Below are 22882 nucleotides of genomic sequence, written 5' to 3'. Positions count from 1 at the left end.
GTAGTACATATGCCAGGCCTGTAAGTGGCGCTGTAGTCTGCCACAAAAGCAGCGAAGAAGACTTCCCACGCATGGTTGCCATGGTTACCCTTCTGTTTATTCTCCGCTGTGGCTTTTGTTCTCCCTCCCCGTCGAGGCAAGTACTGTAATTCTCTCCGGTTAGTCCACCAGCAGATGACAAACACCCACCTCTCCGCCTCTTCCAAGGAACGAGGGGACCGTGCGGCAGAGTTTCAGTTAGGTTTTCTTTCGCCGGTCAAGATGTCCGTTAAAGTTTAAATCTTCCGGACAAAATTAGAAAAGTGCCGGTCAAAGGTCTTCTTTGTTATTTATTGAGCTTTAAAACAAATGAATAACGACTCTATATAATAATATAAGAATAAAACACGGAGGACGGAGATCTCTTTTTCTCCCCCTCTTCTGACTTGATCAGAGCACGCTCCCCTCTCCTGCAGGGGGGCGTGGTCAGCTGCAGCTCACAGAATCAGCCCCCTGCAAAAACAGGGCTGGAGAACAGCAAATCGAGTGAAATGAGGCATGGCTAAAATGCATGATCTGTTTGGTATTTTGAAAACAGAAATGTATAAATATACCTTATATAGGTATGGCCCTACAATATATCATTTACATATAGCATGATAGGTGTCCTTTAAATAAGTACTTTAATTGACGTCAGTGCACCCCACTGCCTGATTATGCCTGTGCTGTATGTCATTCATTCTCAACATAGATAAAAGTACAATAAGCATTCTTCAGGTGTAGGTAGATTCTCTATTCGGACATTATAGCCTATATGTGCGACTGTCGGTCCGATGTTGTAAAAAAAAAAAAAAATCTCAAAATATTTTTTAATTTTTTATTCTCAAAATTACGGGCCAAATATTATTGCTGGCGGGCCAACAATGGCCCGCGGGCCGCCTGTTGCCGACCCATGCCTTAAAGGGTATGAAAGGAGGGATTGTTAAATACCAAGCTAATTGCTGCTATTTTGAAAAGTGATATTGAATGTTAAAACTAGAAGTTTAAGCACAAGGGAAAACTTATGTTGAAGACCAACCAAAGTATTTTTTGTATTTTTGATGACGGTTATTTGAACCATTCCATTTTGATAGTATGTTTTTGATATGAGTTATGTACTATGCAAAGTTCAGATGAAGAACTCATTGATTTCAGTATTGTGTTCACACCTTAAAAGGTGTGAAAGGAGGGATTGTTAGAAATTAAAATCAATGTTTTATGGCATAATTTAGTCTAAAACATACCGTCAGTTTAAAAGCAGTCTTATGAAGAACTCATTGATTTCAGTATTGTGTTCACACCTTAAAAGGTGTGAAAGGAGGGATTGTTAGAAATGAAAATCAATGTTGATGTGGCGTAATTTGAATGAAATACACTGTATTTCATTTAAATCTGTTTTATTCTGAAAACCGAAGATTCACATGTGACTTCCGGTTTTCCGTTGGTGAATTTCGTCATTTCCGGTTAGCATTAGCTTGTGGCGAAATGCTACGTTTTCAAACCGTGAATTGAAGGTGAAATAACGTGATGTTGTACACTAAACACCCTGAGTTTAACACTCATTTATTGACGCTGGAATGAGGTTTATTAGGGAATGTTTAGATGACCACAGACATCAGATTGATGTAATTCAGCAGCAGAAACCGACAGGATTTGCATTGGACACGCCCCCGTCAACGCCGGCCAATAGGAGAAGACTACAGATCTTACCCGGGAGACCCAAGAAGGATCTCTCTCTCTCCTTGCCCCCAGCTGACCCGGGTGGACGGGACCTGAACAGCTGGCAGGAGCAAACCACCAACGAGCACATTTCATTTGTAAACCACCGCATCTTTTGTGTAATTAAATGCTGTTAACTTTTATAAGCTTGCCTTGACTCTTTTCAGTCTCTTCTGCTCTCGGGGTTCAAGAATATCCAACAATATAGATGTTTTTTATTTTAAAGAAAATTCAGATTTTACATAGTAAAAAACTGTAAATTATAGTGTCCGTCCAAAAATTCTTTTTTACTTATAGTGAAAACTACCCTTGGATGATGGGTTAGTAGACTAAAAGCTTTAGGAATCCAAAGTACAACATATAATAAGTACCCTGTATCAAGATTGATGCAAAACAAGTGAAATTTGACCTTTTTAGAGAGATTTAGCCAAAACCCCCACTTCCGGGGTCATTTGGGTGGATTTGACCTATCTCTGGCCCCCCTTGCTCGATTTTGATGAATGAAATCTCTTTATAACCTCTAGAGCCAATGGAATCGAGGGAAAGTTATATACACACCAAAACGTTAACAAATAAGGAGTGAGAGTGACGCGTTACCAAAACCGGAAGCTGCATACACTCTGGTGGCTACCATTAGCAGCTAACTTTTCCGCTCCGATTTTTACATAGAAAATGGAATTATGGATTATAAATAATTTCTTCAAAGGCACAGGTACATTATCAACCTATGGATCAACAGTTGTAGCCTCTTTTTTTTTCGTTTTAATGCCATTGAACACGTCTTTTGACCTAATTGACAGCTACGGTGAGACGATCTGCCGTAAAAGCTCCGTAAAGGTACGTGTTGTGATGTCTGTGTTTGCTTCCCCTGTCGCAAGTTCGGATCGCTCAGTGATGATACTATACCTAAATAATCAGTGGAGTCTCAGCTTTAATCGGCTATATTGTATGTGCAGCTACGATAAGTAATAAGGGTATTTTTATCTTGAATTGTGTGCCGCAGTGCGTTAGAATCTTTTCGCTCAGGGGTCATTTAGACGCTTCTTATGAGACTTGTGTTTTGTTTTGGTAAAAATGGTTCATATCTTCAGTTAGCTGAGATTCTTCCCGTTAATCTGGTGCTACACATTAATAGTTTCATAAATGTTAAGAAGCCCTGAGACATTATCTCGAAAACAAAACGGTGGGAGGGGTCCAATGGGGGGACCGCCGTGCTTAAAGGCCCTGACACACCAGGCAGTCACCAGAGAACTCGCCGACATCCAACACCGACAGATCCATCGACGAGTTCTCCTGCGTATTGGCCGTGTGTCGCACTGAAATACACCGCTTTACTACAGCCGAGCACGTACGAACTGCGCATGCGTGAGTGGCAATAACTCTCCTTACCAGCAGGCGGCGGTAGTGTGTATTCGTCATTCAAAATAGGCAACAACCGGAAGACAGAGAAGAAGAACAGACTGATATACAAACAAATTGCGGGTGCCGTTCCATTTTCACTCTCGTCCATCGAAAACATGTTTTAGAATATAAAAATACATGCATGATGAAATGAGCACATAAAGTGCAGACATACTATAAAATCACAGTTAATAGACCTGCATCTGATGATCGCAGTGTTCTGGCGGGTGTGTAGTTTATTGAGTCAGCAATGTAATAATGGCCACTTCTTGCTAAATTTACGATGAGATGAAAAACCGGACTTGACCAAACAAATCACGGAGCTCTCAGCAGAGGACAGCCGGGGACGCTCCCGCCGATATCAGAGATGTCCCTGCTATGTGTGGGAGGTAAGAGAGGACATTTAAGGGCTATGTTTGATGTCTTTAAGTATCACCTGCTGGTGTTTAGCTGCTGTCTTGTGCCTTAAATCGTTTGTTTACGTCCCTCACTTCCGTTTCGCTTCTCATTTGCAAGCTGAACAGCTGATCAGAGTGGTTTCTTGGCCCGATAGCTTGTGTCTAACACCCGGCCGATTCAACATGTTGAATCGGCCGGGTGTCGACCGTGAAAGGCCAAATAAGGCGTGTCACGGCCGAGGGTTCGGGACACACCAAATTGACTTTGGGCGACAAGGAACCCGTTTTCGCCCAACAACGCAAGACGGCCGATATCGGCCTGGTGTGTAGGGGCCTTACGAGGTTAAGTGCTTTGACAAAAAATCCATACAAAAATGTCATCTGTGGAAGCCGTAATACTGTAAAAAGTACGACCAATCATTTTAGCCGGCCCGGCTAAAATAACTGGATGGCCTACCTGCCTGTCAGCCTTCCATCTGTGCACAAACTTATCTCGTGCCCTCATTGGTCATGTGCGCGTTCGTGTGTGTTGGAGGAGGGGCTCTATAAGGAAGTGGCAGATTTTCTCCGGTTGTGTATTTTCAAATTCTAGCGATCTCGAGCCGGTTTCTCAAACTTACCTACCCAACCTTTAAGTCAATGGTGAGAGAAAAGTTATCTTTCGATCCCGTTTGAATTGTGCCACGAATTACACATATGATGTTTGTCAATTTAAAAATAAATGTTTTTAACACTTTTTTTGTGTGAAACCGCTCAATGAACTACATCTCTGGTCTCGCACAACAACACACGTCACCAAGATGGCCGTCACTACAGTCTTGCCAAAAAATCACTATCACCACATCACAATGAAACACGTCCAGAAGAATGTCATACAAAGCTGCCTGCCTGTCTGCCTTCCTTCAATTCTCCCTGAATTGCCTGATCTTTTTAATGTTCAATGTTAACCATATGTGCAGATAGCATGAAGTAGAAAAAGATCGCCGATGCTAATGTAGCGTTACCGTTAGCATGTCTCCCCCGGGGGCATCCAGGCTTAAACGGTGTATTATAGAATGATCACACCGGTGTGACAGTACTCTTCAAAGGGTTCACGAAATATGACTACTACTCTTACTGTTTCACATTTTGGGTTACTTAATGTTACTTCATGTTAAGGCTAATAAAAATGACAAGGCTAAGGCTGTAATGCTAACTAACGTGCTTGCTACTAGCTAGGTAGCTAACTTGATCCAGCCACTCCTGGTCCTTTCATCAGACGGGAAGCGAAAGAACGAGCAAGACCCATTGCTGGTATGATTACAACCTGCTGGTACTAAGCACACAGGCATCTTGTTAAAGTTATCTTATCTTAGCTATCTCTTATATTTAGTGGAGGAAAACAAGTATGACATCAGTTATGACATCACTTAAGCGACTCAGGGATTTGTAGTCTTTCTAGTTGCGTATATTTCAACAGTTTTACGAAAAACTGTGACTTTTTTGACATGGAAACTATTTTTTAAGATTGACAAACATCATATGTGTAATTCCTGGCACAATTCAAACGGGATCGAAAGATACGTTTTCTCTCCCCATTGACTTCAATACATAATTTTTCCGAAATAAGGTCCCATGGGTCGGAAGTAGATGGGCGGGACTTCGCCTCTCTATACTTTTCTCCAGAGTGCCGTGGTTCATTGTTTATTAATGTGTTTCAGCGGCATTTACTGACCGCTGCAGTGCTGCTCGGTCCACCGGAGTTTAGTCTCCCGTCAACTCACAGCAGCGGCCTCTGTAAAGTATTCACTGTCTGACTGTCACACAAGCAGCTGATAAATATCCCCAATTCCCCATAAGTGAATGTGTTTCAGTATGAATTGACGCTGTTTGGCATCACTGTTATGAAAGTTTCTCTGGTATAAAATGGGTGATGTTAGCATAGCAACCGAAGCTAAACCGACTATATTGACTACTTGTTGCTATCCTATTGTGGCATAGCCTAAGCCGTTTTCTACAGGCACATTTTACCGGCGTATTTTTCATTATGATTCTACTTGTGATAGTCGGACATGACAACCTGTGCAGCCCATGTATTGATTCCCTCTGATAGCTGCTATAATACAAAACAAAACGTCTGCCTCTCTCCATAATGATCAATAACAGCGAACGGATGGTCAAAGTAAGGTACAAATAAACAGAATCACACGAAGCCTGGTTAGTGTTGCCCGACTTTATAAAGTGTGTTTTTTTTATAAAGTGTGTGGTTGCGTTCTAGTCACTTTGCTCAGCGCTACTGCTTGTTTCAACTTTTATTTGCCGTACTCGCCATAAACTGTTAGCTCAGGTTAATCTCGCCCCCCTCCGACGTAAGTGTGACGTATGCGGTTCTTGCCTCTAGACTGACAATTTGTTCGAGCTTGGTAAGAACCGGTTTTCGGGGGAAAGAGCCGGCTCCGCTGTGGCGTGAACAGGAAAAACCCGCGACCCATTCAGCAATTGGACATTTGATTTAAAGTGGACCTATCATGCTATATTTGAATAATATAGTGTAGGACCATACCTATATAAGGCATATTTATACTTTTTTTTTTTCAAAATACCAAACAGACCATACATTTTAGCCATGCCTCATTTTGCTCAATTTGCACTTTTTTAGCTCTGTTTTTGCAAGGGCTGATTCTGTGAGAACAGCATCACTTACAGGCCTGGCATATGTACTACAGCGTCTCCAGCGCTTTCGAACGGCAATGGCCGTGGCTGTCTCCTCCTGATTGGTGGAGTTGGCCCAATAGCCGTAGCGCCACTGTCCTGACGTCAGGACAGTGTTCAAATCTGGATCAATTTTTATCAGATCCGTTGAAGCCTCTTTTTTAGAGATTTGGGTATGGAGGAAAATAGAGAGGGTTGTGTTTTCTGACACTTGGTGAGTTCCCTGGAACACCGGGGACACATATTCATGTATAAAAGACGTACAAAAGTACATTTTGCATGATAGGTCCCCTTTAAGTAAAACAGCTGAAATAAAAAGTCTGAAAAGAAAAAGCTGTGTCATTGGAGTGGAATCCTGTTTTAAAGTCCGGTAGATGCCTCAAGTCCCTTTCAAGTGGGGAACTCTGTAAGCAAAATCAGAGGAGACTTGACAGTGACCCCGCAGTCATCCGGTTCGACCTGACTATGGCTGTGACTGTTGCCCCTTTCACACGGAGCTAGAACGGGAGCTGCGTTGGTGTGAAAGGGGCAACTGTGACTGTGTGACTGACCCGAGTTTGCGGCTCGTCGTTCTGATAGCTCCGCCCCTTCGCTGAAACCCCCCCCACATCTACAGGTGAAAATGACTTTAGCGACACATTCATCGCAAGAAGTGTAGCAAAAGTCAAGGCTGCAGATTCGTCGATTTATACTGCCACAGAGCAGATTCGTTGCAATGACTGATTTGAGAGGTTGTAATAACCAAGTTGCAGTTGTAATGGAAAATATATTTTAAAAATATATATTTTTCTGCAAGTGAACATTTCATCACTAAGTTCATTTTTTTTCTACAAGCTACAAAACTTTTTTTTTCTTTCTGTGACTTCAAATTTGGTTCACAGATACGTGGATATTTTATACAAGTGTAAATGTATGCACACAAGCTCAGATCTTTTTTCTACAAGTGCTCACATCAGGTTTTACAAGCTCTCGCATTTGCACCATATCTACCTTCATACTGTCTGTCGGTCTGTTTGTGTTCACTTCTGAAAACAAAGACTGAAGTGGAACTTTCTCTTTAACTCTCTTCGTCTATCAACCCAACACACAGATGTGCATTAGGTCACACAGGCATTTCCAGCCAACACTGATTTACCCTCTCACACACACACACACACACACACACACACACACACACACACACACACACACACACACACACACACACACACACACACACACACACACACACACACACACACACACACACACACAGACACACACACACACACACACACACACACACACACACACTCACTCACTCATTCGCCCACCCCCCAAATCCCACGGGAGCTTGAAACACTCCACAAAAAATGGTCGTCAAGGCAACACTCCCACAGCACTTAACACAGTCTGACTGTCGTAACAGCTCGGCATGAGGCTGATGGTGACGGACGGAGGCGCCGCCCCGGCAGCCAACTTTAACACTTTCTCCAATGTTTCCCCCATGAGGATTTCTGTTAAGAGAGGAAAAGTAGGAAAACACAAAGCACACACTGCTGAAAAACTGCATGGCTGACAGATCTTTGTTAATTAAAGGCCTAAACAACAAAAGTTACAAAGAATATTCACAACATCTGATATATTTATAAGTGCACATGCTTTAAAATATTTCAATATTAGCCCAGAATAGGCAGTATATAGCCTACTTGAGCTATCATCAACGTATCCTTAAAAGCAAAGTTATAATCCATAGAGAGGAAATAGATCATGTTCCAAATTATGAAGACAATCTAAATTGCACAATGTAATGGCTGTGGAATATTGACACCATTAGGGGAAGGATTGGTTCAGTGTAAGCCAATGAAAATGAAATGGATTATATTCTGTCTGAGTTCAGGTCCTGACCTCCATTTCACAATAAAAGCCCTGAACATTTAAACTGCATGCCTGACAGAGAACTTTGCGCTTACGCCCGGATTCCAGCAGGCGTGGCTGCACTGCTACGACACGGTTAACTCTGTCCTCCACAAAGCACTGTACTACACCAGGACCGTACCATTCAAGAAGCACAGTCACTTGCCTGCCTGACATGTGCTTAAAAGTTCAGTTTCCAGGACACCAAGAAGGCAAAGTAGTCAAAGAGGGAGAGTGATCAAAACGTACTAGGCCAGTTATGCCTTGGTAGGCCAGGCTCACTTTATGCTGTGTTTCCATTACAGTTTACCAACTGGGGTAGTAACTATAGTAACGTGGTGTAGGCGGGGCAATCGGCTGTTTGGCGGGCGGAGCGACGCTGCGTAAAACTGCCGTGACGTCATCTTCAATGCGAATCACAAAACCAAAACATCAGCCGTTAGCTGTTAGCACTCAGAGCTCACAGCTCCTCATATCTGTTCACAAACTAGACAAAAGTTAAACAAGTACAAACCACAGACTGTCTGTGTCATGGCGAATACAGTCGCTGGTTTATTTATGTCTGTAGGCTGTTGTTGTGAGTGTGGACGGAGCATATACAACGTTAGCTTAGCCTGATCGATCCGATCTCTATTCAGAAAACACACATTTTAAAAGGTTTTTCCCCTGCCGTCTTGTCTGCAGACCGGTATACAGTATGTTGTTACTTCGGCATCATTTTGAAACGTGTATTACAATTAAATCGCGGTAAAATATGTTCATTTTGTTGTAGTTGTAGCCCCCTTGCCAGCGATTCTCTCTGACCATTCAGCAGTCAACAGTGTTTACGTCACTAGTTTAGCATATTCAGCCCGGTTGTTGGCCCGGTAAGAACCTCGATTTTGGAGGGCCAGAAAAAAGGTGAAAAGGTAGCCCTGAGCCGGAACTACCCCTAGTGCTACGTGCTGCAGTGGAAAAGCGCCATTAGTAACAACACCTTGCTACTTAATAAATACTACAGGATGTTTAACCCTGCCTTTATCGAAGCACTGAGTTCAAATGTTCTGCTTCTTTGGGATTCTTCCTGTTTGTTTCTTGCTTTGGACAGTAACGTTAGCCAGCCTGTGAACAGTAGCCATGACGCTAACGATATTAACATGTAGAGCAATGGTCTTGTTCATAAGAAAATCAACAGACCAAAAATATGTTATCAACGTCTCTGTTGAGTCTCACTTGTTTATAGATTTGAGGAAAGCGTAAAAATGTGGGATTTTCTGACTTCTCGCGCATGCATGGTTGCCCTTCTGTTTATTCTCCGCGCTGGATTTAGCAGCAGAGGTGGGGTTTCGCCGGTCAACATGTCTGTTAAAGTTGAAATCTTCCGGACAAAATTAGAAAAGTGCCGGTCAAAGGTCTTATTTTTTATTTATTGAGCTTTAAAACAAATGAATAACGACTCTATATAATAATATAAGAATAATACACGGAGGACGGAGCCTCTCTTTTCCTCCCCATCTCCTGACAGCCCGTCAGTATCCGTGGTCTCATGCAGCTGGCTGATCCAGTAATGAGTGACCCGACAGTAAAAATAAACATATTTATAACTAGTTTAGGTAGTTTGAGAGGTAATTAAAATAGCTAAGGGTGATGATCTAACTTGAAGTGTGTGTTTTGTTCAGTTCATCGCTCCATCACAGCGGGCGGAGCTGCAGGTTATCATTCAGAGCTGCGTGTCTCCTCTCCTGTCCGATTAGACTTCACTCGCGTTTATGTCCATATCGATCAAATCTAGCTGGAAGCTCCTGCTGGGTGCACTGTCCTGCGAGATACCGGGACCTGGCTCGAAACACTGGGGCTATTGCGTCATCGTTATCAGGAAATGATCGTATCGGCGTAAACACGGAGCCGTTTGCCCCCCCAGAGCGTTTCGTTCGCAGATCTACCCACCTTGGGACCCATTATCGTTATCGTTTTATGCGTTTCCATGTCGGCCTCGTGTGGCCGAACCGTATATCTGATAGAGAACTGTAGCAGATACGAACGTTATCGCCCTCGTGTGGCTGCAGCCTTAAAGTTACATACAAAATATTGGTTTGGTTTCTACAAAACAGGGCGAAATGTATTTCATTTGACCTCTCCTTACATGTAGTCTGGTTGAGTTAGGAGTGAGACTGTGTTGAGTTGTACGGTCGAGTTAACACAATTAGCTTATTGTCTAGATATTCAATAACACGTTGACTGACTTTAAAATTGTCTTGCATCTTGAAAATGTCTTGCTGGAAGATGACATATTTTAACTCATGCATATGTGTCTCCTCAGCTTACTAAACCTAGAGTGAACATGCTTCTTCTCTCACCATCGACTTTTGCCTTCTTGCTGTCTCTGCATTGCATCTGGATCCTTATGTAATCAAATGTTGTTATCCAAGCTAGGATGACAGGCCTTTTTACTTTTCAATAAGTTTACTGAACAATTTGAAAACATCAGTCTGAGTATCGGCCTGAAGGTTGGAGCACTGTTCTCTCCACTGAGCCAAACCAGCCCATCAGTCTCTCTCACCGAGGTAAACGTTGCCAGCTGTCCCGTAAAGACGGCGTCACGGGCAGGAAAGCAGCCGCTGCCGATCCGATCCAGACAGATGAGGGAATGGATTCAAGGTGAGTGACGTCAAGAAGGAGCAAGAGCTAATCCTTGAAAGTTAAGGTTGATTGAGATTGTTGGAGGTTATATGCAGCTTGGAAACAAAACATTGCCTTAGGACTTTGTCTTTGTTTCAATGTAATAAATGATTGATTCACAGTGGTTACTCAGGATGTTACTTCATTTGTAATAGGAAGAGTGTGGAAAATAAGAGCTCACGGATGGAGGGCAATCTTTGTAGCAAAATAAAGTTAAGAAAAGATAATCAATCAATCAATCAATCAATGTTTATTTATATAGCCCAATATCACAAATGTAACATTTGTCTCAGTGGACTTCACAGTTTGTACAGAATATCAGTATGACAATACGACACCCTCTGTCCTTGGACCCTCACATCGTACAAGGAAAAACTTCCAAAGAAACCCCACAGTTTAAAGGGGAAAATGGGAGAAACCTCAGGGAGAGCTACAGAGGGGGGATCCCTCTCCCAGGACGGACAGACGTGCAATAGATGCCGTGTGTAAATCGAAAAGATAATACATTTACAACATAGGTAGTCCAAATGTTTGGAAATGTATGTGTCTATAATAAGAAGATGAACCCAAGAGAAAGTCAGATAACACAGTAACTTATCTAAAAGTCCTTAATTTAAGTCAAAAAATGTTTGGTGTTACTTTTCACCTAACCTTTTTTAGCTACAATAGCTGCGGCTCTATGGTTATAACACCAGGTACTTGTTTTTTACTAACCAAATTAACCACGAACAAGCTAAAAGATGATATACCCTAAGTATGCTGTCTTAAACAACCTGCTGCTAGCATGGCTTTAGGACCAAAGACTATGTATAAGTAGTGAATGTGGTTTCTTAGACATCACCATTTGGTTTGTGAATTACGCTTTAACTTTGGCCTATCACCATTTGGATTTTTGCAACCAGAAGTGACACTAAGCCAGTGGTTCTTAAACTTTTTCTGTCAGGCAAAAAAGGAGGGAAAAAAAAGTCGGGCCTCCCCAACACAAATAGTCACGTAATGGGCCAAGTTAACATTTATTAAAATACATCAATATGAACGTGAGCATTCCTTTAAAAAAAAAAAGAGATCACTTTGCTAGAACAGTGATAATAAAACAATGCTCCATAAGTCTGTGTGTTCAAAAATAATAATAAATAATATAAATGTGCAATCCCTTTGCTAGAACAATAACTTATTCTATGCCACTTTGCAATCTGGGCAAAAAATGTAAAGAAAGAAAATGCTGATATTTGGCAAAAAAGTGTGTCTTATCACAGCATTAGCTGCAATGAGCCTGTTTTGCAATGCAACGTTTTTCAAAACGGGGTTGCAGGCTTGACCTTCCATCCTCATCATGTACATTACACACCTGTGTCCTACAGTGCCCTCATAGGTTTCTAAGTGTAATTACACGACACAACAGTTACTGTAAGTGTTCCGCCGGTCATGCCGACGTCATAACTTTTAGTTTTTTGGTCATAACTTTTTGTTTTTTGGTCATAACAATTTTTCCTCTTTCCCACTATGGGAAACACTGCACTAAGCATAGAGCAACTTAGAACCCCACGCTAAACAAAACATTTTTAGCCGACCAAAAGGTTTAAATAACTGAAAACACACTGTGAACCATTTAAAGGTAGGGTAGGTAAGAATGGAGAAACCAGCTCGAGTGCGCTAGAATTTGAAAGTACACAACCCCAAAAAATCTACCCCTTCCTTCAGACTTCCTTACAGAGCCCCTCCTCCAACACACACGGACGCGCACATGACCAATGAGGGCACGAGATAAGTGTGTGCACGAGATGGAAGGCTGACAGGCAGGTAGGCCATCCAGTTATTTTAGCTGGGCCGGCTCAGATGATTGGTCGTGCTTTTTACAGCGCCTCGGCTTCCACAGATGCATTTTTTTAATGTATTTATTGTCAAAGCATTTAATGTATTCATTGCTATCGGGATGTTAAGAGCATTTCATGGAATATAACAAAAAGTGTTTCTGAAGTGAATTACCTACCCCACCTTTAAGTGAACTGTTAATTACAAATATCCACACCCGAAAGCATACCCTTTATATTTTTACGCTAAATGGAACCTCAAATTACAAAATAAACATCATGCTATATCAAGGAATACTTCGAAGTAGTAATGAAGACCAACATCTGGTTAGGAAAATGTTTAGTGAGGTAATAAAACAAGTCAGAAGTACGTTCATTTTCTCATATACTATTGGACTAGACTTCTTTGTGCAACCAGTGGAATCACCCCCTGCTGTGTATTAGAAATAATGCAAATTTGTGACACTTTTGCCATGACCTTACATTTAGGACTCGGAGTGACGTTTTCTATAGAGCCCTATTCTTGTTACCATTTTATAAGCTGTTAAGATTTAATTAGTAATACATTGAGAATGGCGGCGTGCAGAGATGTCTCCTCTGACAGCGTTTCAGGACTAAAATGGGGTCTGAGGTTCTGCGTTAGATCACTTGAAAGAGAGACTACAGTGTCTGTATCTACATCAACAGAAGAAAAAAAAACCCTGACATCAACTTTTCCAAAGGTCAAGGCAAGAATGAGTCAGCGCCTTTAACTACTAAGTCAATTTTCAGCTTAACTTCAAATCGTTTTTAATCAAACCTCTTATTTTTTTCTCTAGGCCAAATCTAAATGTGTGTGTGTGTGTGTGTGTGTGTGTGTGTGTGTGTGAGAGAGAGATAGAGAGAGAGAGAGACATGCTTCCTGAATGACACAGACACAGATGCTAATTTGATAAATCTGAAATGACGTCAAGTCTTTATTCATAACCAAATATATCTTGTAATTGTTCTCTTATTACCATTCCTGTCCAGTGAAAACCATGTGTCTCCAAATGTGGTTATTTTGATTTTGAATGTTTTTGAATAACAAAAAGGAAGAAGTGTCTTTTCGGGACAGTAGGACATTATTATAAGCCCACAGGTACGAACAATTCTGCGGTTCAGGACCTTTTCTCAAGAACATACTAAAGGAAACACCTAATTAGGAGATATTGTGAATGAGAACTAATGCCGCACAAACTACATATTATACCTTTTAAAGTTATTTCCTTCAATTATAAAACTGTGAAAAAGAGGTGGTGACTTACTCTTTAACTTGAAACCCTTTGCAGTTGGCGCAGAGCAAATATAATGGGTAGCCTTGGGTCTACTCTACACAAAATAAATAGCTTTCTCACTACTTTTGAAATGTAACAAAAGAGACTTGATCACAGTTGATCTGTTTTAATTAGTTATTTTTTTACAGAGACAGACTCACAGATTGAATATAAAGTTGACTTAAAAGTTAACATACATGTCATTTCAGAAAGTTTATAAAGTTTCATCAAACATATGCGCAAAGTAATTTCATTTCTTAATAAGATACCTGTTCTAATAATGTTTTCAAACCCTGTACACTGTTTGAACTTCTGGTAGTGACCACCCTGATGCGGATAATGGTGGTGATGTCAGTAGGAGCCATCACACAGGAAGTTCTTTTTCTCAGAGCAGTCTGCGATCTGCCCATGCCGTTCTTAGATAAGACACTGCAGTGCTGCTCAGCGGGGGGCAGGGGGGGAGGTGGGAGTACAACATACTTGCCCCGTTAACCCACAACCAGTCACCATCCAGGAAACGGAGGCCTGCCCACACCTAAGGAGAGGAAACATTTAATGAACCTCCACCTGCTGTCCTCAAAGCATTTTATCCAGCCTGTCCTCCTACAAAAAACGACCATATAGGTTGATTGTTCAGCAGCTTATTACGACCCAGAGTCACGTTTTAAAGTGTAGCACCTCTAGTGGTCGTGTAAGAAACAACATGCTCCCGTTGATTGCAAACGCTCCGGAGATTATTTTATTCACAAATAACCCTCTCTGGAAAATCCTAAATTGTGCAATAGTTTGGCCATTAAAATGCTTTTTGATTAGATTTCTAGCGAGAAGTGTATATTGTACTTTTATAATCTACGTCCAGTGGATGTGTAAGATCTATAGTTTGATAGATATTACGAAGATGATTTGAGGTTCTCGCCAGGATTCCATGTAAAGTTAGCGTCAACCCTCACGGGGTGAAAACAGTATTTCCGGTCTCGAAGTTTTCATAATAAAACCGGAAGTATTCCCCTCACTGTCAAATGATTACACAGTGATATCTGCATTACTCATCCACTAAAAAACATCAGTTTATCCTTGTTAATTACACAATATTGATTGGTTTAAATTGTGTACAATGCTTTTGTGTTTTTAACCTTCGATTCGGAGAAACAAATAGTTTTTTCTGAGTTTAGACACTACAGAGTTTCCGAAGACACTACACTACCCAGAATCCCGAGCTATCGTTTTGGACTACAACATCCGCCTTGCTTTACAAACCCCGTGATTAGTCCTCAAGCTCTGTGATTAGATGTTGGAGTGGCAGTGCGACAAGGTTACGCCGAGCGTCAAACAGGTCTGTGAAATGGAATGGAACCACGGCAGACTATCCAAAACTGGACTTGGACGGGTCCAGCCCAGCCCCCCCAGAACTAGGGGGGTTTAGGGTATACGAAACACAGTGGTGTTATCAAATTTAAAACATATAATGAATAAATGGGTGAAAATTGCTTGTGTCCATAATGAGCAGCATTAATATACCCACATGACAGCTAAGGTCAGAAGAGCTTTATTTAACAGCTGGTCTTATGTCTGTGACCCCTCCTGTTGTTAATTGATAAGCCTGAAACATGCACTTGTCAAGGTTCAGAGGCAAATTTTGCAAATATGGCAGTAGCCATCGATCATCTTAAGATAAGATAAGATAAGATAAGATATACTTTATTGATCCCAAGTTGGGAAATGTTTTTGTTACAGCAGCATGTACTACTTTGTTCTACTCCACTACAATTCAGAGGTTAACCTGGTAATTTTACTGCACTACATTTATTTTAGTTACTTTGCAGATTCTGATTAATGATGTGAAATATATACAACCCTTAAATCAGACTTTAGTTACACCTGAGTCAAATTCAGGGAAGGTGATTGTCAAGTGCCAAAATAAACTATGCAATATATTAGATGTTACTTTGTCAGACTTAATATTTATCTGTTGATACCCCCAACGTTTTTTTCTTATTCAAAAGAAGACCTTAACTTAAAGTATTCTTTAATGTTTAAATAAAGCCTTATTAGTCTGTTTTGCACATCCTCCTATTAATATCTTTGGACGTCCTGCACTAAACTGTTTTATTGTAGAGATCACTACAGTATCTTCTTGATATTTTCTATTCTATATTTCTACAGATGTAGCACCTAATTTAGGACAGTTTGAAACGCGAGGGCCGTGGTCGGCACGGGGTCTGCCCTCGATCAAGAGACAACCTCCAGCTTGACTTGAGACCGCCCCCGTGATAAATAAATGTAATTATAATGAAGCCAGCTGCAATGGATCATTGATCCACCAGGGGGTGCAGTGGGGTTCCACACTGGAGCTCATGTGAAATCAACTCTGATACATTACGCTGGATGTACAGTATGTCTGGTACTACTGTATAGCGGATCTTTGTTAAGATCCATATGTCACGGATAGGATCATACTCTGTGCTAAATAAGAGACATGTAATCATTTACAAAACATCACCATGTTGTTATTTAACAAAATAATGTTGTTTAGTCGGAAAAAACGAACGACAGGAAATGCAGCCCGGCTCTCGATTTTTAATCCTAATTTAATCATCATCTTCACCACGATCATTTATGTTTATGTTCGCCGAATTGACATGAAATCACTGACAAATATGAATATACTGTATTCAACTTCATTAAAACCTTATTAACGTGCCAAAACTCAGTAATTCACAAAAAAAAATTATATTTGAATGGAGCCTCGTCAGGCAGATCAGGATCCCGACGGGTGTTATTTTCCCCATAATGACCAAGTCGATGACCAAATTATCCCGCTTATTACATGGCCACATTCTCAACAAAGTAACGACATGACTCCCAATATTAATTGAAATGCTTTTATGGATTTAGAAAATGTTTTTATTGATTTAAAAAATAGTTGTATTGATTTAAATTGACATGCATCCGCTAAGAAAAATAGTCACTAGACACTTGACACAGTGGCTTTTGGCAAAGCAGAAAAAGAACACTCAAACCGAGAGATGAGTTATTGTTATTACAACGTGACTTCACTATTATTTAACAACTCTTTTTATTGGGTTCTTTTATTTGGGGTTAAGTATAGGTGAATTGCCCTAATGTGGGACATTTTTTTGCATTTCAGACTTCTGGAATATATTGCGATATGAAGCCAATAGAATAAATCAACACCCAGTACCATTCTGAAATCCCCAAGATGTGTCCTAATCAAACCAAAAGAGAAAATGCAGATATTACACTCATAAAAGAAATGGTAGACATATCAGTACACTTAGTGCCAAGTTGTCTCAGACAATAATAATGTATCTGTGTACGTGTTTTACTGTACTGTGATCTGCATGCACTTATCAAACATTTAATTAAAGAATGGTGATATACACAGTATATGCTGTGATGCAGCGGGAGGAGCAAAACACACACTTCAAGTCAGATCATCACCCTTAGCTATTTTAATTACCTCTCAAACTACCTAAACTAGTTATAAATGTTTATTTTTACTGTCGGCCGGGTCACTCATTACTGGATCAGCTGCTGCATGAGACAGACACTGACGCTGTCAGAAGAGAGGGAGGAAAAAGAGAGGCCAGGCTCGTGTATTTTATTATTATATAGTCGTTATTCATTTGTTTTAAAGCTCAATAAATAACAAAGAAGACCTTTGACCGGCACTTTTATAATTTTGTCCGGAAGATTTAACCTCTTAAGCACGGCGGTCCCCCCATTGGACCCCTCCCACCGTTTTGTTTTCGAGATAATGTCTCAGGGCTTCTTAACATTTATGAAACTATTAATGTGTAGCACCAGATTAACGGGAAGAATCTCAGCTAACTGAAGATATGAACCATTTTTACCAAAACAAAACACAAGTCTCATAAGAAGCGTCTAAATGACCCCTGAGCGAAAAGATTCTAACGCACTGCGGCACACAATTCAAGATAAAAATACCCTTATTACTTATCGTAGCTGCACATACAATATAGCCGATTAAAGCTGAGACTCCACTGATTATTTAGGTATAGTATCATCACTGAGCGATCCTAAATTGCGACAGGGGAAGCAAACACAGACATCACAACACGTACCTTTACGGAGCTTTTACGGCAGATCGTCTCACCGTAGCTGTCAATTAGGTCAAAAGACGTGTTCAATGGCATTAAAACGAAAAAAATAAAATCTACAACTGTTAATCCATAGGTTGATAATGTACCTGTGCCTTTAAAAAAATTATTTATAATCCATAATTCCATTTTTTATGTAAAAATCGGAGCGGAAAAGTTAGCTGCTAATGGTAGCCACCAGAGTGTATGCAGCTTCCGGTTTTGGTAACGCGTCACTCTCACTCCTTATTTGTTAACGTGTTGGTGTGTATATCACTTTCCCTCGATTCCATTGGCTCTAGCGGTTATAAAGAGATTTCATTCATCAAAATCGAGCAAGGGGGGCCAGAGATAGGTCAAATCCACCCAAATGACCCCAGAAGTGGGGGTTTTTGGCTAAATCTCTCTAAAAAGGTCAAATTTCACTTGTTTTGCATCAATCTTGATACAGGGTACTTATTATATGTTGTACTTTGGATTCCTAAAGCTTTTAGTCTACTAACCCATCATCCAAGGGTAGTTTTCACTATCTGTAAAAAATAATTTTTGGACAGACACTATAATTTACAGTTTTTTACTATGTAAAATCTGAATTTTCTTTAAAATAAAAAACATCTATATTGATTCTGACTTTTCTAAATCCAACTCACAGGTTTATCATTACTTTGAGAAAAAAGATGATTAATTTAACCCTTTTAGAAGGGAAGATATGGTCATTTGTTCTGGGAATGTCATTTTCGAGCCTGAGACCTGAAAAACAGGCTCAGGGCTTAAGAGGTTAAACTTTAACACACGTTGACCGGCGAAAAACTCTGCCCGGTTCCCTCGGCCCCCACCACGGTGAATAAACAGAAGGCCAACCATGACAACCATGTTTTGATTAGGACACATCCTGGGGATTGTGTTTACAAACATTGACCATACCGTTCACCATCCCCCACCCCCCTACTGTATGTTGATTTTTGACTTTGTTTAGAGCAGTGAAATCTCTTTCAACTTGGCACTAAGAGTACTGATATGTCTACCATTTCTTTTCTGAGTGTAATATCTGCATTTTCTCTTTTGAAAAACTAAGTCTTAGTTTGGCCACTCATTTTTAATCACACACGTCTCCCCATCCCATTCAAATTCAAATTCTTGACTGGAAGAGCAGTGTAGCCTACATGTAAATGGTGGCATAGCCTATATGCATTTGAAAATAAATAGTACCCCCCTCTGAGTGACTATCTGTTAACTTCACATCTTGTCACAAACCAGGGGACTTTACTTCCTGATTTTTGGAAGACAAGACTGACCCAAGATACCTGTACATAGTGGAAAGTGAAATTGACATTGTCAAATTTAATAAAAATACAAAATAATGTATCTGTGTACATGTGTTACTGTACTGTGATCTGCATGCACTTATCAAACATTTAATTAAAGAATGGTGATATACACAGTATATGCTGTGATGCAGCGGGAGGAGCAAAACACACACTTCAAGTCAGATCATCACCCTTAGCTATTTTAATTACCTCTCAAACTACCTAAACTAGTTATAAATGTTTATTTTTTACTGTCGGCCGGGTCACTCATTACTGGATCAGATGAGATGAGACAGACACTGAAAAGTATTATCATCTGAAATTAATCATTATGTTATTAGTATTAAATACATATAAGTATTTTTACAACTTGTATTTAGAAATACTCTGTTGTAATTATTGATGCATAAATGTGTTCATCCATTCAATGTGGCATCTGCTATAATGGGGTTAATGTATGATATTACTTAAAGGTGGGGTAGGTAATTTTGGAGAAACCAGCTCGAGATCGCTAGAATTTGAAAATACACAGCCGGAAGAAATCTGCCACTTCCTTACTGAGCCCCTCCTCCAACACACACAAACGCGCACATGACCAATGAGGGCACGAGATAAGTTTGTGCACAGATGGAAGGCTGACAGGCAGGTAGGCCATCCAGTTATTTTAGCCGGGCCGGCTAAAATGATTGGTCGTGCTTTTTACAGTACTACGGCTTCCACAGATGACATTTTGTTATGGATTTTTTGTCAAAGCACTTAAGATATTCATTGCTATCGGGATGTTAAGAGCATTCCATGGAATATAACAAAAAGTGTATCTCGAGCCGTTTTCTCAAACTTACCTACAGAGTTGGGTGTAACGCGTTACTGTAATAATATTACTTTTGTCGGTAACGGAGTAGTGTAACGCGTTACTTTTATAATTCAGTAATCACACTACAGTTACTAACATTGCCCCGACACGCGTTACTTCGTTACTTTTATAAAATCAGTCATAATCACACTGACAGACGAGGGGTTTCCGCTGCAGGTTTATATGTACGTAATCTGCGCGACTTGCGCGTCCACATCTCTGCGTGCAGTGCTGCATAAACATGGCTGAGTCAGCGATAACTTTCGAGGGGTGGAGGTATGCCCATTATTTTGAGTTCGTCCGAAGAATAGACAGGAATGTGACGGTGAGGTGCAAACTGTGTCCAGGCCAGAAGCTGTTATACACTGCTGCAAACACCACGTCAAACCTCAACAAACACCTGCAAAGAACACATGCTAAGGTGAAGCTAATAGCTAAGGACCGGACCCCCGAACCCAGAGTGAGGATGTTGTGAGTGCGCCGCCGCCGACTCTGAAGCGGCACAAATTAGAATTTGGAGGACCGGTAACCAAAGCAGAGATGGACAGGCTTGTAGCATCCTTCATAGTAGAGGTAATGTTGCCCATTTGCACAGTGGAATCACCATCGCATCGTTCAGAGATATACTGCGCAAAATACAGATAGCAGGAGACAGAGGACAGCCATAGTCAGAGCTATCTGGATCAGTCTTATGCGACAATGGAAACTAAACTAAAGAGAACATTTGAAACTTTAGCAGTCTGCGTGATCTGCCTGTAGGGAGGGGCGGGCCGGCCCTGCGAGTAAATTAACGAGTAAAGTAACGAGTAAAGTAACGAGTTACTTTATGTAGAGAGTAACGAAGTAGTGTAATATATTACTTTTTTTTAAAGTAATATGTAATATGTAATATATTACTTTTTTTTAGCAACGACCCCATCTCTGCTTACCTACCCCACCTTTAATAATACAATACACTATATAATATATGATATGATAATTACATTTTAATTTGATTCATTTCTTATTTCATAGTTTCTCATCATTATTATAACAGTTCTGTTTCATATGAGTGTTGAGAGCTGTATCCATAAATCTCTTAATTTTGCCCTCAAAGTGCACCAGATTGATGCATTTAACTTCAATTTAAAGAAAAACATCTTCTGTTGTAACAACAATAACATTATAAATAGTAACATAGCTGAACATGGTATTGCACATTTAGCTTTGAGTGTTACTGACCTGAGATGTTTTCATTACATGAATTAAGGTGACTGAGGCTTTTTAACATAGACTTTTCAGTGTCCCACATTTTGCACAGAACTGTCCCACATTAGGAAATGCAGATTGTCGGAGTGTAATATCTGCATTTTCTCTTTTGGTTTGATTAGGACACATCCTGGGGATTGTGTTTACAAACATTGACCATACCGTTCACCATCCCCCACCCCCCTACTGTATGTTGATTTTTCACTTTGTTTAGAGCAGTGAATTCTCTTTCAACTTGGCACTAAGAGTACTGATATGTCTACCATTTCTTTTCTGGTTTGGCCACTCATTTTTAATCACACACGTCTCCCCATCCCATTCAAATTCAAATTCTTGACTGGAAGAGCAGTGTAGCCTACATGTAAATGGTGGCATAGCCTATATGCATTTGAAAATAAATAGTACCCCCCTCTGAGTGACTATCTGTTGACTTCACATCTTGTCACAAACCAGGGGACTTTACTTCCTGATTTTTGGAAGACAAGACTGACCCAAGATACCTGTCCATAGTGGAAAGTGAAATTGACATTGTCAAATTTAATAAAAATACAAAATAATGTATCTGTGTACATGTTTTACTGTACTGTGATCTGCATGCACTTATCAAACATTTAATTAAAGAATGGTGATATACACAGTATATGCTGTGATGCAGCGGGAGGAGAAAAACACACACTTCAAGTCAGATCATCACCCTTAGCTATTTTAATTACCTCTAGTAATAACTGACTTAGCTATTTTAATTACCTCTCAAACTACTAAACTAGTTATAAATGTTTATTTTTACTGTCGGCCGGGTCACTCATTACTGGATCAGCTGCTGCATGAGACAGACACTGAAAAGTATTATCATCTGAAATTAATCATTATGTTATTAGTATTAAATACATATAAGTATATTTACTGCTATATTTACAACTTGTATTTAGAAATACTCTGTTGTAATTATTGATGCATAAATGTGTTCATCCATTCAATGTGGCATCTGCTATAATGGGGTTAATGCATGATATTACTTAATAATACAATACACTATATAATATATGATATGATAATTACATTTTAATTTGATTAATTTCTTATTTCATAGTTTCTCATCATTATTATGAAAGCACCTATTGTTTTAAATAATGGTCGGAATGTGACCTGTGAGCCTTCTGAATTACCGTGGGATAGCACATTCTAAACTAAAATGTTCAATCAATAAAAGTAACATCTTATCTTATCTTATCTTAATAATATCTTCATATTAATAATAATAATAATAAATCATACAGTATGTGTCCGAAAGGGAGCAGGAGGAAGCAAACACAAAAATATACAAAAAATATATTGCATATTAAAACAAACGATTGTAAAGGTAAAAGTATGAGCATCAAATCAAATCAAATCAAGTTTTATTTATATAGCACATTTTTAAACGATTTTTGGTCGAGCCAAAGTGCTGTACATATAATAAAAATACC

The sequence above is a fragment of the Trematomus bernacchii genome, unplaced genomic scaffold (genome assembly GCF_902827165.1).
Source record: "Trematomus bernacchii unplaced genomic scaffold, fTreBer1.1, whole genome shotgun sequence".
In the NCBI taxonomy this organism is placed as follows: Eukaryota; Metazoa; Chordata; class Actinopteri; order Perciformes; family Nototheniidae; genus Trematomus; species Trematomus bernacchii.
The sequence above is the reverse complement of the archived record's forward strand: the minus strand, read 5'-3'. Positions refer to the sequence as shown.